This window comes from Neomonachus schauinslandi, chromosome 8, assembly GCF_002201575.2.
Source record: "Neomonachus schauinslandi chromosome 8, ASM220157v2, whole genome shotgun sequence".
NCBI lineage: Eukaryota > Metazoa > Chordata > Mammalia > Carnivora > Phocidae > Neomonachus > Neomonachus schauinslandi.
In genome coordinates, this window is record NC_058410.1 from 30856207 (window position 1) to 30874915 (window position 18709).

Consider the following 18709-nt stretch of genomic DNA (forward strand, 5'->3'; position numbering starts at 1 on the left):
TGAGTCTAAAAATTTTACAGGAATCTTTATAAAAGATTTGACAGAAAAAGAAGCAGTAGAAGGTGGTGGAAGTGAATCAATACACACTTTGGAATCAGGAAGTAGAGAATCTGTGTTCCATCACTGCTGCTTACCAATCATGTGAGATTCTTCATTAGAAAAATTGAGATAAAATATCAGTACCTGAGTCATTCTGCTGAATAAATATGGTGATGAACCTCAAGCATATAGCACAGAATAAACACTCAGGAAACATTAGCTCGTCTTTATCTTCTTCCTCTACTATGACTATAATTAATGCTATGACTTTTTAATCCACCACTACCACTACTATCCATAACAATAAGTAACTGTTATTATTACTGGTGATATGTTCAGTTCTGTAGTTAAAGATTAGGACTTCACCTCTCTGGAACTTATACAAAGTTCGTTCAAAAATTCAGGTAACATTTTGTTACTGAAGCAGTAACCGAGGATTTATAAAGCATATGTAACTGTGCCTTTAATATTACCAACATTGTAAAGTTATGATGGCTGCAATTTTCCTTAAAATACTGTAGCATATAGAAAATATTACTGTGTGTGGGTTACTTAGATAAGCTATGATTTAGGTGTTGCAAGCATTCCATGAATAAAATGCAACAGAGGGGTGACTTTCTCATTTCAGGAAACCCACATTCCGAAGCTACCAAGTCTTCTGGTATCTGTATATTCATCAACAACTAATATTATGAAAATGAGAATATTTAATGTCCGAAGTGGGTTTTCACTGATGAAAACAGTAGTAGCCTCTTGACTAGCACTGTGAATGTGAGCAATAAGCTCACACAGATGAGAATAAAACTATTCAAGATAAGTGTTCACTAAAATATTTTAGCAACACTTCCCATTCTTGCATAAATTGAGTATAAAAATCAGAGACGCCTGTAGCCTTCACTTTTAAGATGTCTTTGACTAACTCTGAGCAATCCCAAGCTGAGTCATGAACCATAGAAGATTCTGATTGTCTGATACTGGCCAATAAGGTGAGAGAATCCTGATTTTGGAATTCTGACATTTGTATCAACTGAAACTTCCATGCTAGGTGGTGGTCACAACACCTAAAAAGACAGAGAGCTAGAACTTCTCTGAGCCTATAGAACAAGCTATAGGAGTTTTTTTGTGTGTTTGCTTGCTAAGAAACGTTCAATACATTTTTATATAGAAGGCAGAATCTGGCTGAGACTTCATTTTTTACCCAGGAGCAAGGTTTGGAAGGAAGGGTGGATAATCTTCACTCATCTCAACATTAACTACCTAACAGAAGTAAAGAATTGTAATTTCATCATATATCCCACATGGAAGGGCAAGCACACTCATACATCAGTGCTCTTCCCTGGCAAGGTGTTAAAAATAGAATACTGATTAACAGATATTTGAGAAATTTTATGTAAACCTGAAATAAAGGAAGGACTCAATAATATAATAATAATAATAATAATACATTATTCAGGAAAATTCTCTCCATTGTTACAGAAATAAACATTCTCAGCACAACATATGGTCGTGATTTTTTTTAAATCCATGTGAAATTTATTCAAAGTAGAGAAAATACTACCCACAGTGAGATTTTTATTGTAATACATGCTTGCTTTCGTTGGTAATAAACTATGAACTTATTATCATTCGAACTTGTACAAACACGTCTAAAATATCTTTAGTGTTGGGACAGCAAGATTATCAACTTTTCACAATTACCAACCATGATATTTTATGCTAAGACATGTGGAGCTTCATTAGCAGTATTAAATTTGTTGGTTTAGCTAGGGGTCATTGATTTCCCAACTTTCATTCTGCCCTGTAAGACTCTTCCTTTTATTAAACTTGGCTTCAACTTTATCTTTCTGTCTTTCTCCTTTTGGTGCACCTGCAATTCCAGACCCATGATCATCATGCTTTGTAAATTAAGTGAGCTGGTTATGTTCATTAATTATAGGTCTCCAAATGTTTTCTTTTCCATTTATTTTCATTTCTGTTTATTGATGAAACAGTATTAAAGGAAATTTTAAAAGAAAAAATATTCCGCTATTCCATCAAAAAAACTATTGATGTTATGCAGTTTTTCTAGATTCCTTTTAAGATATCTTCCACAGTATCTATATTATATGACTTTTATATGTATATATGACATTTCAAACCACCTAGGTAAAAGATGAGAAATAAATACTACAAATTATAATGCACATGAACATATTGCATGGTTTCCTTCATTTAATATTAAGTATATTATTTTAAAATATTTCTATGTTGTTCCATTCTTCTCTTTTTAAACTCCAGACCATTCATCATAATAAAAAAAAAAATCTCAAAACAAACTTCCTTTTGAACAAGAGATGATGGGTCATTCCCACGGCAGCCACTGAATTGTGAGATTATTTTGTTTTATCAATTTTAGCCAAATTAGAACACATTTTGTACACAAAACAAGGCCTAAAGGATATAAACTACTGAAATTATAGGCCTAATTGCAATTCTTTCTAGCAACAAAAATATAGATACAAATCAAATGCACATTTAGAAAGTATTTGGCTTTGGGTAAGAATGATGTGTTAATGTAGGTTTGTCACTTTTTATCAAATGTATCACTGTGGTGTGGATAATGATGGAGACTATGCATACACAGGGATAGGGAGAATATGAGAACTTTCTCTATATGCTACTCAGTTTTGCTGTGAACCTACTCTAAAAAATAAACTACAGATACTCTAAAAAATAAAGTTTATTAATTAAAAAATATTTGGCAGACTTCAAAAATGTTAAGCTGTAAGGTTTCTGAGATTTAAAGAAATTAGATCTATAGTTCAAGAACAAACAGTAATAAAGTAGGGATTGAATAAATACTATTTTTTCTTCTGTTATTTTTGTCTTTCACATAGCATTAAGTCTTGCCACTTCTTGCTTTAAATTCTTCTTCATGATTGGTTTAAAAATAATCTAAGATGGGTGAGGGGACTAGGCAAAAGGTATAGAAAGACAAATTTGGTATTCTCTTATTAACTATTAAAGATGGATGATGGGTATAAGAATTCATTAGGGCTCTTTCTCTACTTTTGTATATGTTTGAAATTTTCCATTAAAAAATATTATTTAAAAAAAAAAAGTCTCATGTGGACATCCATCCCTGACCATGTTAAAGAACTTGTATCAGACTTTCCCCACCTCCCCGTGATAAAACTAGAAATCCAGATAAAATATATAAAATGGTTGGTTTTAGACATTAGACAAAGTCAGCAGAGTAATCCTGCAAAGAAGAGAAATAAAGACAGTGAGCACTACAATGGTAACAGTTTTCTGTCTAGAGTCACTTTCTGCATTGTGAGGCAGGGAGGGGATATCTTAGATAAGAAATCAGCTACCAGAGTTCTGGAAGGTTAAGAAGCCTGAAATTCATGGGGCAGGGTACTGGGGATAACAGAGCTATGCAGACAGAGAGCTCTAGAAATCTTCATGGGGCCCCATTATGTAGTTGCTAAAACTAAATTGTACACACATGAGGTTGAAACTCCACATGACAGGTAAGAAAAAAGAATGACCAATGAACTCTAGTCTACAATACGCAGAGTTTACAGAGAACTAGAAGACACTTGCACTGCATCCAGCTGGCGTGGAAAGACCTCAGTGAATGTCTGGGACATTCTGATGAGACCCTGAAAGTTTATGCCTTAATGGTAAGGCAAAACTAATATTAGATTAGGGCTACACTGGACCCACCTAACAACACTTAAAAACAAACTCTAAAATTCAAGCTGACTTGGAAGTTAATTAATGGCTTTCTAAAACATGGCTTAACACTCCATACAGAAAGACAATAAAATCCGGATACTCAGCCCCTAACATTCATTATGTTCAGCATCCCATAAAATGTTACCAGCCGTGCAAAGAAAACATAACCAGGAGAAAAATCAGTCATTAGAAATACAAACAGAAGTACCAAAGACAATATAATTTGGAGAAATTGATATTAAAACCATTATCATAAATATTCTTGAGAATTTAAATGGAAAAAAAAGAATATAATAAAAAAATGAATTGTGTAAGAAATAATGAAATGGAATTTCTCAAGCTCAAAATATGGAGTATTTAAAATGAAAATAAAGCCACTGGATTAGATTAACAGGAGATTTGGCACTGAAATAGAAAAGATCAGCAAAGTTGGGGACATAGCAAACTAAGACACAGAAAGAAAAAGAAATATTTAAAAAAAAAGAGAAAGAAACAGAGGCTTGTTGGGCAATATTAAGCAATCAAACACATGTATAATTGAGGTGGGAGGGAGCAAAAAAGTGTTTGCATAAAAATGTTAAAACTTTTCCAAATTTGGTGAAAATAAGATTTTAGAAGTAATTGCTCTTTAAATGACGCCTTTAATCACAATCTGGGAGAAAATATTACCAATACCTGCACTTGATGAAAGACTTGCCTCCAGAATATGTAAAGAACTCTTACCATCCCAAAATAAGAAATCCAATAATAAATGGACAAAGGAACTAACCAGACCCTTCACACACACACAAAAGATATACAGTGGTCAATGCCACATGAAATGATGCTCAACATCATTACTACCAGAGAACTGCTGATGAAAAATACAAGGAGATATCACTACACACCCACCAGGAAAGTTAGAATTCGCAAGACAGTACCAGTGTCCATGAGAAGGTGGGACATGTGGAACTCTTAGACATTGTTGGTAAGAATGTAAGATGGCAAAACCATTTCGGAAAATAGTTCGGCAGATTCCTATAAGTGTAAATAGACATTTACCATATGACCTACCAATTCTACTCCCAACTAAGTATTTACCCAAGAAAAATAAAACCATAAATCCTCAGAAGGACTTGTATATGAATGTTCATAGCTTATCCATAATAACCCCCAAAACCTGCAAACAACCTAAATGTTCACCAGCTGCTGAATGGATAAACAATGTGGTAGAGCCACACAATTGGATATTATGCCAGCAATGAAAAGAACAAATTACTGATGCCCTCAAGAATTTGGTAAAGCTCCAAAGCATCACGCTAAGAGAAAGAAGTCAAACAAAAAGATACCACACTGTCTGAATGCATTCAGATGAAATTCTAGAAAAGGTACAACTAATCTATAGTTACAAAAAGATCAATGGTTGCCTGGGCCTGGGGAAAGGGAGATTTACTGACTGCAAAGAGGAATGAGGAATTTCTTGGAGTGAAAGAAGTGTTCGGTATCTTGACTATGGTGGCAGTTACATTGCTGTACACATTTGTCACAACATACCAAACGTTATATTTAAAATGCATGCACTTTATTGTAGGTAACTTATATCTCAATAAATTGGATTTTTAAAAGATCTCCTTCAGATTCAATCCTTCTCCATTACACTTCTCTCCAACTGCACAATGATAATCCTAGTCCAGGACAGTATAGTATGTCTTCTTCGCTGTTACAGAAACCTTCTCCATGCTCTCCCTTTTTTGGAACACAAAGCGAGAGTGGTTTAAAACACTCTTCTTCAAACTGCAGGATGTGGCTCTTTACTGGGTCATAAAATTGAAACCAGAATTGTTTTATGCCATGGAATAGAAATATCAGAATGTCCTGTGCACAATAAAGTATATTTTCATAAAACTTTAAGAGTATGTGTGTGTGGTGTGTGTGTGTGTATTCAGTAGCTATGCAAAATATTTGTGACTATGAGTCTAAACTAAAAAAGGAAAATATGAAGGTCTCTGCTCCAAATACAAAATAGATTATGCTTAAAGCTATTCAATGCCTTCCCGCTTACTGCACTTCACATAAAAGCCAAACTTTACACTGTGGGATCTAAGGTCACCTTTATAATTACATTGTAACAAACATGGTCCCTGCCTACTTCCCCAACCTGGCCTTGCTCGGCTTTCTCCTTCACTCACTGCCTGTCATCCTGTTTGCTGTTCCCCAAACACAGTAAGCTCCTTTCTGCTTTCCAGTTTCTTCATTTTATAGCCCATTGTCTAGAAGCTCTGCCCCAGATTTCTGAATGGTTCCTTTTCTTGTCAGTTTGGTTTCTGCTCAGACCTCACCATCTCAAAGACACCTTCACTAACTACTCTGTAAATTAGCCACTACTCCTAGGCTAGCGCTCTCTACCACAGCATTTTGTTTTACATCTTTTTTTTAATTATGTTCATTTAGTCAGCATGTAGTACATCATTAGTTTTTGTTTTACATCTTTACAGCACTTAGGTCTATGGAAAATTAGCTTCTTCATAGTTAATCTGATGACTATCTGTCACCCTCTTCCCCTGAAATGGATTGGAAGTTTCACATGAAGATGTACTTTCTTGACCTTCTGGTTGGACATAGCCCCCACCACTCTGTACCACTTTTCACCCAAAGCATTTCACATGTTGACATTATTGCCTGGGCCTCAAGGTACCTTGTTCTGGCATACACTCATGAGTCCTAGCTATCGGAATAAGAGACTAGCACTAATTGGTAACTATTACCGAATGAAGACACAAGTTCCTAATAAAATTTAGACACAGTCATTCACTCATTCGTTCATTTATCCATTCATACACATTAGCCCAGTAAATGTTTAGTGAGTGCCTAATATGTGTCTCCCCTAAAAGAGATAAGGAAGTAAGTCATGGAGATATTTGACCCGTAAGTTTCTAGGCAGGGGATAAAGTACAAAGGCCCTTAGGGTGATGTCCTGGTGTATTCAAAGACCACAATCCGCTAATTTGGCTAGAGTACAGCACCGAGGAAAAGAGAAATAGGAGGTAATATCAAAGTGGCAGCCAAGGGCCTGATCAATCATGCAGAGCCTTTTAGGCCACTCTAGAACTATGACTTTGATGCTGAGTGAGACTGGCAGCCAGTGGAAGGTTTAAGTAGAGGAATGACCTGATCTGACTGAAGTTTTAAAACACTCACTTTGGTCTGTGAAAGAATATGCCATAGGAAGACAAGCAAGGAGGTTCTACAACCATACAGATGGAGATGGAGCTCCCTGGGCCAGGCCTCATAGAAATAAAAATACTGGACGTTGATCGCATCTTATATTTTAAGGGTAGAGACAACAGTATTGTTAATGGATTTGATGTCTGCAGAGCAGGAGAAAGGTGAAGGCTGGAGATAAAAACGTGTGAATCTTCATCATCAAAATGGTATTTAAAAATACAGGGACTGGATAAATCAACCATGAAGGAAATATCCAATGTGGAAAGATAAGAGAGATGAAAAGAGTGCCCATTACATACATCTGAAGGTTTCCATTTATAGCATGTGTAAGCAAGAGTGATACTAGAGCAACCTGGTATCGTCGATTGTGAAAGGCGGAAGACATTGAAAATATCCCCTGCCACATGAGGAAACTCAGTGCTAGAGAACAAAGTGACTTTGTAAAAGTCATATAACTAGTTATGGCAGAGCCCGGACATGAACAAGGCCCACCTGACCACCTGAGCTACTCACGCCCATAAGATAGGCCTCTCATGGTAACATTTAAACACAATCCTCACACAGAAAAAGATGGATCTAATCTGGAGTAGAAAATCCACACTGACTATTTATTGAATGAATACAAAGTTATGACCAGTCCATAAAGTATGGATTTCTCTCAAAGCCTAGAAGCCCCCATGAAAAGAAGCATAGAGGGTCTAGAATCAGATGTCCTCAGTTTACTAGGTAGGGACGTGACCTTGGGCAAGTTCTTTAACTCTGTGGCTCAGTGTCATCATCTCTAAAATGAGCATAACAATCATTACCTATGTGTTGAGTTGTGGGCATTAAATAGGATAATCTATGAAAAATGCTGACCATAAGGCTTGGTATAGAGTAATTCATGATAAGGGTTAGCATTGATTATTTCTCTACCCTGTGCCAAATCTGGGCAGCTGCCTTGCCTTTTTGGTATTTACTATTAGATATGATAGCTATAAAATAGGGGATGGGGAGATGTGCATAATCACCATTTCACATGACACTACCACTCTAAGTCTCCATTTTAAGGGTATAATTTACACATTTTACACTCACAAGTTACAAGGGGAAAGAGTTGTGTACAATATATTTTGAGATAAAAAAATGAAAAAATAAAATCATCACTATCTTTCCTTAAGAACCTCATAAAATAAAATTAATACATTTTAAATTCTCATAAAGAGAAACTGAAAAGCATATGAAAACCAACTACAATGAAAGTGTAGAGAAATGTATAAGATAAATACCATGATCAGAAATTCATGTGAATGGAGATATATAGAAAGAATATCATAAAATGCTGAACAAAGTTGACAGGAGAGGGTCAAATCATACAAAGGAATGGAGTATTTTGCTCCCACTTCTGTCAAGTGTCTAGTCTTCTCCAAAGCCCTCCCCATGGCAGACTTCCCACTTTCTTCTTTGACCCTTGTAATAACACACTGCAATTATTTGTTCAACTGTCTATCTTCAAGTAACCATGGGCTCCTTAAAGGAAGGACTGGATCTTCACCATTACAAAAACGTATCACCCAAGACTTTGTAAATGTATTTTGGTCATACCTCATCACTAAAATAACTCTTATATTTCCATAAGCCTTCAGTTGTAGAAAAAGGAAAAGCCCTTCTGCCTCATGTGTAGTCCTGGGCACACTATGGTGTGGGGGTTAAGACTCAGAATCTAGAGTCAGCCTGACATGATGAAAATCCGCACTCGGCCACTCTTGAGCTATGTGACCGGGGCAAACTACTGCCCCATCACTGTAAAATGGGCATGCCTGCCAGATAAAGTGGATAGAAGATAGAATAAAATCAGTTATGCAAAGGATTTAGCTTCTAGTGACAAAGGAATCACCCAATAAATATTAGCCACTATTTTGAGAAAAGGATAGTTAAAGAACTGTACCAATAAGCAGAAAAGAGATAATTTTAAAATATCCTGACTATAATTTGGAGTCCACAAGGTTTCTAAGCATGAGATTTTTAAAATTTTATCAATTGTAATTGATCTGAGGAAGCGTTCCTTTAATACTAATTCCAGTTATTTATTTCTACTCTTTTTAAAGCCCAAACTGTACATTCTCTAAGTATATGTAAGAAAGACTATGCAACTACCCCTTGGAGGATAATCTATATTAAATTTTAGTGCAAAGTCTGACCAAAATTAAAATTGTTTAAACCTATAATTAAAAAAAATAAACTTCATACCTCTGGAGCGCAGTGGAAACATAACCTAAAAAGCTCAAAAGACAAATGGATGAACAAATAATTTCAATCATATCAAGCAATAATTTCCCTAAAGCAGTTTCCTCTCCAAATTACTAAGCCTGACACAGTCCCCACAGATGGGTTCCGGTGAGTGCACTCAACTGAGGGAGGTAATCTATACCCTCAAGCTCTTTGCAGGTCTGTATTCTACCAAACCTTTCATTCCGGGTAACCAGGGTTGGAGTAACTCTGAATTAGAAACACCCTTTCTCTAAAGATGTCCTTATCTTCTCTTAAGCATTACATATCATACAGAGGTAAATAGTAAAATACATTTCAGAATGCCCTGAAAATTGAGGGACAATATGATGAATAGACTATTTTTATTACAGAATCACTTTTCTTAAAATTGAACTAGACAAATTCACATTTTACTTACAATTATTCTCAATTTTAAGTTTTAAAGATTGAACTAAAATATGATCAAAAATAGGTACGTTGCCTCTTGTTACTGAAACATAGGATGAAATAGAAAAGCCTAGTCAATCATCTCTTTACATATGCTGTTTGCACTCCACTTTCAGTTGAGTTATAAAACATAAATAATATAAAAATTTTAAGGAATTTACATAATTTTACCTCCAATATCAATATCATCAGAATTGAGAAACTTACCGGCCTACCTCCTAAAAATATTATTAATGGATAATAAAACTGATAATCGACAAAGTTGATGACTTATCTTTGGAAGTTAAAAGTTAAATACCCAGGGGCGCCTGGGTGGCTCAGTTGGTTAAGCGACTGCCTTCGGCTCAGGTCATGATCCTGGAGTCCCGGGATCGAGTCCCCGCGTCGGGCTCCCTGCTCGGCGGGGAGTCTGCTTCTCCCTCTGACCCTCCTCCCTCTCATGCTCTCTGTCTCTCATTCTCTCTCTCTCAAATAAATAAATAAAATCTTTAAAAAAAAAAAAAGTTAAATACCCAGGTTTTGGACTTACATTTTTAATCAAAAATACTTGAGTAATGGGGCACTTGGGTGGCTCAGTCAGTTAAGCATCCCATCCGACTCTTGGTTTCGGCTCAAGTCATGATCTCAGGCTCAAGGGATCGGACTGAGCCCTGCGTTGGGACTCCGGCTCAGTGAGGAGTCTTCTTGTCCCTCTCCCTCTGCTCCCCCCCAGCCCCCGCCTCTTTCTCTCTCTCTCTTTCTCTCTTTCAAATAAATATATAAAATCTTAAAAAAAATACTTTATTACATCTTCATTTGTGTGTGTCTCTGCAAAGATATATCATACACATCATATTTAGTATCCCTATTCCTCATAAGATTGTGGGAAAGTTTAGTTTGTTAAAAGAGATTGGCCAAATAATCCATGCTACAAAATATAACTTTTTATAAGACCCAAGTGGCAAAGTCTATATATTCCATCCTTGCCACTTCATGTCCATGTAAGAGCTGCAGTAAACTATAAGCAAACTATATGGAAAAATCATGCTTAATGATTTTCTTTCTTCCACAAAATAACTTTGTACATCTTTTCTTTTGAACCATTAAATCTATTATTCATTTTTAAAAGCTAGATTAGATCATAGTTCCATATATACATATACTTATGAAAACAGCATGTCAATAGCTAACATTTTTACTTAAAGAAACTTGGAGGAATATCCAGTATTCTTTCAGAAGTAAGACTGTTTATTTCCAAACTGGAAGGCCATCTATTTAATCAGATTAAACAGAAAGGAGAAAAACCCAAGGAATTTGTGGTATTTTTAGGACATAAGCCAATAGGTTTCTCAGTTCTGATGATATTGACACATGGCATAATATTACATAAATGCCATAAAAGTTTTACATCATTCATGTTGTTACAAAACAAATGAAAATGCATGAATAAAGGAAGAGATGCTACTTTGATATGATTAAAAAATATTTATCAAAATCCACAATTGGTTATGTATACATGCACATTTATACACAATACTATATTGAAATATATTTCATTTATATAATTTATAAATATATAGTATATAAACATATATATGATATTTAACAAATGCCATCTCACTTAAATACCAACTTTGTCTAAAGGCAGTTTTCTTCAATTGTTTCACTACCTAAAATTGATCAAAGTATAAATGGAACCAAATCAGACTGTAAAACTAACCCAAAATCTTGACCAATCAGATAAGACTGATATAGTAAGTTTATATAGTCATAAGCAAAAGCAAACTTCTCAAAAAACTGAAACATAGCTTTAAATCTGTCAAACTATTTTTAAAAAATCAAAAAACATCAGAAATATTTTCAAAAGTAAAAAGAACATGGACATCCCATATCACACGTACTTGAAATCACAAGGTCCTAGATCTACTCCAGTACAGAAACCAAGGACCTGCGATAAGTCAGCTAGGTCATCTAATCATGGACCTGGGTCTCCTGGCTTCCAGTGCAATGCCCTTGGCATATAACTGTGCCTAACATTAATCAATGGTCAACACATGCTTATGTATTTCCCTGTAATGCTCTGCTTCACTACCTTCATCTGTACCCACACTGAAGAATCTCCTGTTCTCTCTTCTCATCACAAGAACAGCAGGTCACTTTTATATCAGAGTATGACAAACAAGGCCAAAGTAATGATTTCTTTAATAGTGAATAAAAATCACTGATAAATAAATGGCTATCAAATTGTAAGACTTTGGGGAAAATATTTTTCTGATAAGATAAACTTTGTAAATATGAGTCCATAATATTTGATTTCCTACCCTGTAATAAGAAAATATTCATAATATGTGGACACTTTCTTACTATATGTAAATATGTATAAGTATTTATGAAAAATATAGTTCTCCTTTAAGTACAACATTCATCCTTTATTTTGAAATAGCAACCACTATCTCAAATAAGAAAATAAATATATAAATACTTTGTAAATGGCATAATGGTGTGCTATTTGTTATAATTAGTCTTTGTTAAGTCTATTAAAGCAAAGGCATCGGAATACAATTAAATAATGTGTGTATGGTGGCGGGTCGGGGGGTTGGGGTGGAAAGCTAATTGTTGGTGGTGGAGGTAGACGGATTGTTGGGCTAGGGTGGGGCTAGTTGCTAGGGAATGAGACTAATACCCATCCGGATACCTGCTGAAATTGAATCCCACTTGTAGGATCAAGGTCTAAACGAGAAAAACAAAATGGAGAAAGAGGGCTGAGACCCAAGGAGGGCAGAGAAGAGACAGAGTAAAAGAGTATACAAGTAAAGTAGGAAATGAAAACCACTAAGAGATCTAAAGTAAAAGACAAGTCACAGACCCATCCCAGTAAATTCGATTCAACTGAGGAGTCATATGCAGGAACGAAATCTGCTAATGGGTACAGTTTTGTTCTGATGGATCTCTTCACAATTGAGCTTTTGTTGGGTTAGCCTAAGGTCAAGCTCTTCTTAAAGTGGCCTCACTCCTTCATTCCCCGGGGTATCTGCACGTAATCTAGAACAGTTCATGAAACATTTCAAAGATCAATTTACTCCCTACCTCCTGAGAAGAAACTTATAAAACCAATAAATCAAAGAACTCAAAATAGCCATTGATCTGTCAGCTATCATTATTTATGGCAACTGCTCATTCCTCTAAAACTTACAAAATAAATGACACACAAATTCATTCTATCAAAATCATAAAGATCAATAAGCCCAATACAGATAATAGTGTTCAGAATACAGAACTATTAGCACAGTGCACAACTAGATATCAAGTCTGTACTATATAAAAGATACACCAGCATTGAAATATAAGAGAATTTTCACCATTAAAACAAATCAGTGCTGTTTTAGTTTATATCAAAACCTCCTTGATGATTCATATATACTGAATAAAGATTTCAGAAATTCCAAATTCTCTTGTCAATATCTATTTACCCTAGCCAGACCCAGATATAAAAATGCCAAGGAGGGGCGCCTGGGTGGCTCAGATGGTTAAGCGTCTGCCTTCAGCTCAGGTCATGATCCCAGGGTCCTGGGATCGAGCCCCACATCGGGCTCCTGGCTCAGCGAGGAGCCTGCTTCTCCCTCTCCCTCTGCCTCTCTCCCTGCTCATGCTTTCTCTCTCTCTCTCTGTATCTCTGTGTCTCAAATGAATAAATAAAATCTAAAAAAAAAAAAAATGCCAAGGAATTATAGTAAGAAGGATAAATTCACCGTATGCCTTAAGTCAAGTTCAGAAAGATATTAGAAACCACATGTGTAACAGTGGATACTTTAAAATGGACAGCAGCAATGTACCTTGTTCTCAGATAATCCTGGGTAATAAAGGACTTAAATTTAGATACTTATGACAAAACAGTCATTCCCTGCCCCCTGATTGGCCTGCTGACCTCTATTTATCTCCCTTTGCCCGTGATGGGTCCATACAATTGTCTTGAAATTCAGCACATTTGGCTAGACAATGAAAATGTGTCCAGGCTTCATGAAGCCCTTCTGGGGACTGGAACTGCCTATGTACCTTACTTATACCAAAGGGCTAGAATTCATCCTTAGATTTTTATCAGACCAGATCGAAAATGGCTTCATGGTACCACCCACCTGACTCTACCCTGCCACAGAAAAAACCTACAGATGTTGGTTCCAATCTAGGCTAGTCTCAACTTCAACTCATTTGCTGAGATTTTATGATCTGGATTTGGTGCTCACGGTCTTGTAGTCAGTAAATTGCCCCTAAGCCCTGACCATTGTGAGTTAATGCCCCTGGTCAGTCAGCCTATTTAGGGTCCCAGCATGTTTCCAATGACACCTCAAGATATTTTTGAGAAACTTCAGTAGCATTAAACCACATACTCTCATATAATTAACCTTGATTTTGACTATGAGAAGACATGTTACAAAAGTAAACAGGTTGAAAAAAATGTCTTCAGTCACTTGGGGAGACAGCTGAAAATCAAATTTCAGTAGATGATATCCATTCCACACTAACTATTCACTTGTTGAATGGTAAGCTTTTTTTTCCCCCTTAAGTGGTAGTTGGCTTAAAGCCACCATCCCCATTAGCTACATAGTTGGTGAGAAACAGTGGAAATTTTTTTGTCCTGCTTATCTAGAAATCTGGCTCTCCCTCAGCTGGTCATTTGTGAGTCAATGTTTTTTTTTTATTCACCTATTGCAAAAGTCCTTTGTTTCAATGACAGAAAAGAATTTTCTAAATTCTGTTCAATGCTACACCTCCAAACTAGAATTTATTAGACTTTTTTTATTTGGTAGTTCATAAAGCCAAATGCATCTGGGATTTAAAGTTTAACGTTATACCTGACTCTACAAAGGGCTCCACTGTTAATGTTTGTCCATATCTCTCGGGAAGGGATCCAGATTAATTCACATGGTAATACAGAAAGAGTAATGGCTTTGACCAAAATGTGGCCTGAGTATCAATCCTAGCTTTACCACTTAACTTTAAAATTTAAACTACCACCTAGGCTAAATTCATCCACATGTCCATCCAATCATTTATTCATTCAACTAACACTGAATGGATACCTACCATGTTTGAAGTACTTTATAGGCACTCAGGGATAAGGCATGAATGAAACAGACAAAAATCTCTGCTTTGTTGATGTATGCATTCTAGTGGAGTTGAATAGACAAGTAAGTAAAATACACAATATGTCAGATGATGATAAGGTCTGTGAGAAAATGTAGCTGGAAAAGAGATTAGAGAGGATTGGGATGGTTTGATAAGGTAATACTTACACAGAGACCTCACAGACATGAGAGAAGGAAGTCTAAGTATAAATGGGAGACAAATCTTCCAGGGGAAGGATGTGTATGACTTCCAACACAGAACTGTGCTTTGAGGGTCTGAAAACAGCAAGGAGGCCAAGGAGCTGCAAAGGAGTGAGAGAAAGGACTCCAAGCTGAGGTCCGCAGGGATGGTGACACTGATGTCATTGAGCCCTGTGGGCCAATAAAGATGGGCTTCTCTGTAAGTCACACGGGAAGTCAATGGAAGGTTGGAGCAGAGGAGTGGCATTACTCATGTAAATTTTCAAAAAAATCACTCCGGCTGCTGTGTGAAGAAAGAAATGTAGAGGGGCAAGTGAACACAAAGGAAGATTTCTTCAAGCCTGTGCCTCTCATCAGCATGAAATTAGAGAAGGTGATGAGCAGTGGTTAAAGTATGGATGAATTTTGAAGATTTGGCCAACACGATTTGCTGGTGCGCTGGATTTTAAATGGAAGTCACTTATCGTGTAGCCAAAGACTTAGAAAATGATAAAGTGCAATTCCTCCTACATTTCCACGTGCTGTTGTATATACCCTGGGCATTCACCCTGGATCTGAGTACCCCGAACACACATTTTAACAGGTCTTTTAAGGAAGATTCTGCAAAATGAGGCATAGACAAACACACTGAACCGATGTCTAGGCTACCCAAAGGACCTACATTGTGGGAATGTGAAGAGAGGAATTAGGGTGACCTTGAAAGCACTCCAGGTCAAAGACACCCATGCCCTTTCAAATGGCACAAGTCCTGAGTGAAAGATGTGTATGTTCAAGGGGTAAAGGCAGAACAAGCAGCATTCTTGTATCCAGAGGAGTGGTCCAAAACCAATCTAGCAAAAAAACAAGACATGAGAGTCTACAAACTGCTGCTTTGCTTTTAAATTCTGCTTGTCTGTGTCTATAACCACAATCCCTCCAGTAAACAGAAAGGGTGTGAAATGAACTTTTGCCCACACTTTAACACGGTAAGCTTATGTATACTCCTAACATTGGTGACATTTTTTTTTAACCCATGTCAATGGATATGACAAATTCTGGTACTGTGACTTAACATTCCCTTCTCTTTTAAGTCTTTCCCACTACCTTATACTAACCTCTAACCATATTGGTTGCTAAATTTTACCAATCCCATGATCAATCTTCCAAACTTGCTTGTTGGTTTCAGCTACTATTTTACACACCTCTGTAATCCACCCTTGGCCATCATCCCTGATGATTCAACATCATGTTACTGGCCTTTTCTGCCCTCTGGAAGCAGTCCTTCAATGCCTCCAAGTCATTGACCTCCCACGTCCTTCTCCACTTTAGCTACTTATAAACATCTACCTGGACCTTGTCATACTGGTTATTCATCAACCCATCAGAGCTTAAACTCTTAGTAGACCCTCTCTAAACACAAGCTCTTCTTTTTTATCACTTCAGAAACCACATTTCCACTGAATATTCTGCCCACACTGTAGGTTACAGGCCCCTTCTGGTTGTCATGTTTCATTAGGCAGCCAGGAATCCATGATCATCCTCTCAGAGGATAATCTTACCAATAAGCAAGAATGACTTTTTCCCTCTCATTTCTCTTGCATATTTCCATTTCCTCTCCAGGGACGATCTCTGCTTTGCAGACACACATAATCATATTTCCCCAATCCTAAAAACAAACAAATCTGATATTCTTCCACTGATGGCTCTGTACCACCTCTGGCCATTTAAACCAGTCTGACCTAACTGCAACCGTCATACACCTGCTGGTCTCTAAAAGCAGACAGCAAACACACTGGGGTTTACAGCAACTGCTTAAATATTCAGAAGCTACAGCTCCACTCACCCCCAAGAGCAATTTGGACTTTGTATCTGAACTTGTCTCCTTCAGAGGTTTAACAAAACTGAACTAGGGGGGGTGCCTGGGTGGCTCAGTTGTTAAGCATCTGCCTTCGGCTCAGGTCGTGATCCCAGGGTCCTGGGATCGAGCCCCGCATCGGGCTCCCTGCTCAGAGGGAAGCCTGCTTCTCCCTCTCCCACTCCCCCTGCTTGTGTTTCCTCTCTTGCTTTGTCTCTCTCTGTCAAATAAAAAAAAAATCTTAAAAAAAAATGAACTAGGTCTCTCCTGATGGACCTCACTACCTTGTGCTGCTTTAACAGAAATCTAAAAAAGCAGTCCCTTTTCCTGGCCACGTAGCCAGCTGCCTTTACGGACTATACAACTTCTCACCAAATGATGAGTTCATCAATGATGATTTGTGCAAAGACATATGACATGTCTGTGGCCCAGTTTGCAAAGAACCCTGTCTCCTGATATCCAGCACAACATGTTCCTTACCACATCCTGCATTCCCAACACTGATTTCAGTACCTAATAAGGTCTTCTTGTAGTGATAAAAAGGACTATGACAATCAATGCATAGAAGAGTCTAGTACATAATGTATCTCCCTGTTTCTGAGATGACAAAAAAAGGCAAGTAATTGGTGATCATTTTCTAAATTTTATTATGTGTGTGTGTCTGTGTGTGTGTGTGTGTGTGCGTGTGCATGCACATAGACAATGCTGTGTGATTTTGGCAAGAACTAACATTGCTACCTCTTTTACAATTATCATGCCATATTTAAGTTAAACACCACAAGTGTGGATGCTGTAATGTTTCCTAAGAAATTATTTTAAGGCACAAATGCGGCAGTGAGTAAAAGAACAACACAATCAGTGCTGTATCAAGGCCATGGTCTTACATTAAACTATCATTTGTTTAAAGATACAGCTGTAAGAAAACTCAATGGTCGTGACATCTATATAACTTCTAGAGGTAAAAATAAAAGGTTTACTTTTTATGAATTGCTGTCAATGTAAATTAAGTAGAGACCTTCCTGAAAGAACCACTCTGGAATATAAATACATGTTCAGTTGAAGTGAAACAAACCATCCAGTTACCTCTTGTTGAATAAATATGGCAAAATTTACATGGGTAGTACAAAAAGAATAAATTCACTAGCTACATATAAGGCACGTATATAATTTGAGTTTAAAATGAGCATAAATTATCAGTATCGATGCTAGTGAAATTACAAATGGCTTTTTTTCTCAGAATTTTTCTAATGTTTCTAACATGAATAACTATTACTTGTAGTAGTAATATTTTGGTAATTTTTGACTAATGATTAGATAGCCCACAAAGTACTCTAAGTTGGTATTTAGCTTTTTCTCTTTTTTTAGATTTATTTATTTATTTGGCAGGGGTGAAAGGGAGAGGGGAGAGGGAGAGACAGAATCTTGAAGTCGACTCCTCTCTGAGCATAGAACCTGATGGGATGCTGGGCTCAATCTCACGACCCTGAGATCATAACCTGAGCCAAAATCAAGAGCTGGCTGCTTAACCAACTGAGCCACCCAGGCACTCCAGGTTTTGGCTTTTTTCTAATCCCAACAGAGAATTAATGTTAGGTTTTATATTTGGAGAAATTCTGAAAAAAAAAAAAGCTTATATAATATTTTTACACAGAACAGCTTCATAGAGAATAACAACTACAGAAAAGTGTTTTTTCAAAGATTAAAATTAGAAAGAACTCATCATTTAATTGTCTGGAAACTGTTTCAAACAAGAACAATTAGGGAAGTACACCAAATCAGTGCTATTTTGTACAAAAGAAATGCACTACAGTATTTTCTAAAGGTCTGTTTTACAGCCAAACTATATTTAACTACCCAATATGTTTCCACCTTATTTTCTCAAAGTATCTCAAACCCACTATGTCTAAAA

At 36.7% G+C, this 18709-nt stretch overlaps 1 protein-coding gene across 1 annotated transcript in view; it reads right to left on the reverse strand.

The window, feature by feature from the left end:
* Positions 1 to 18709, reverse strand: part of EYA4 (EYA transcriptional coactivator and phosphatase 4) — a 235112-nt gene that overhangs the window by 155932 nt on the left and 60471 nt on the right. The gene's annotated exons all lie outside the window — the stretch shown is intronic.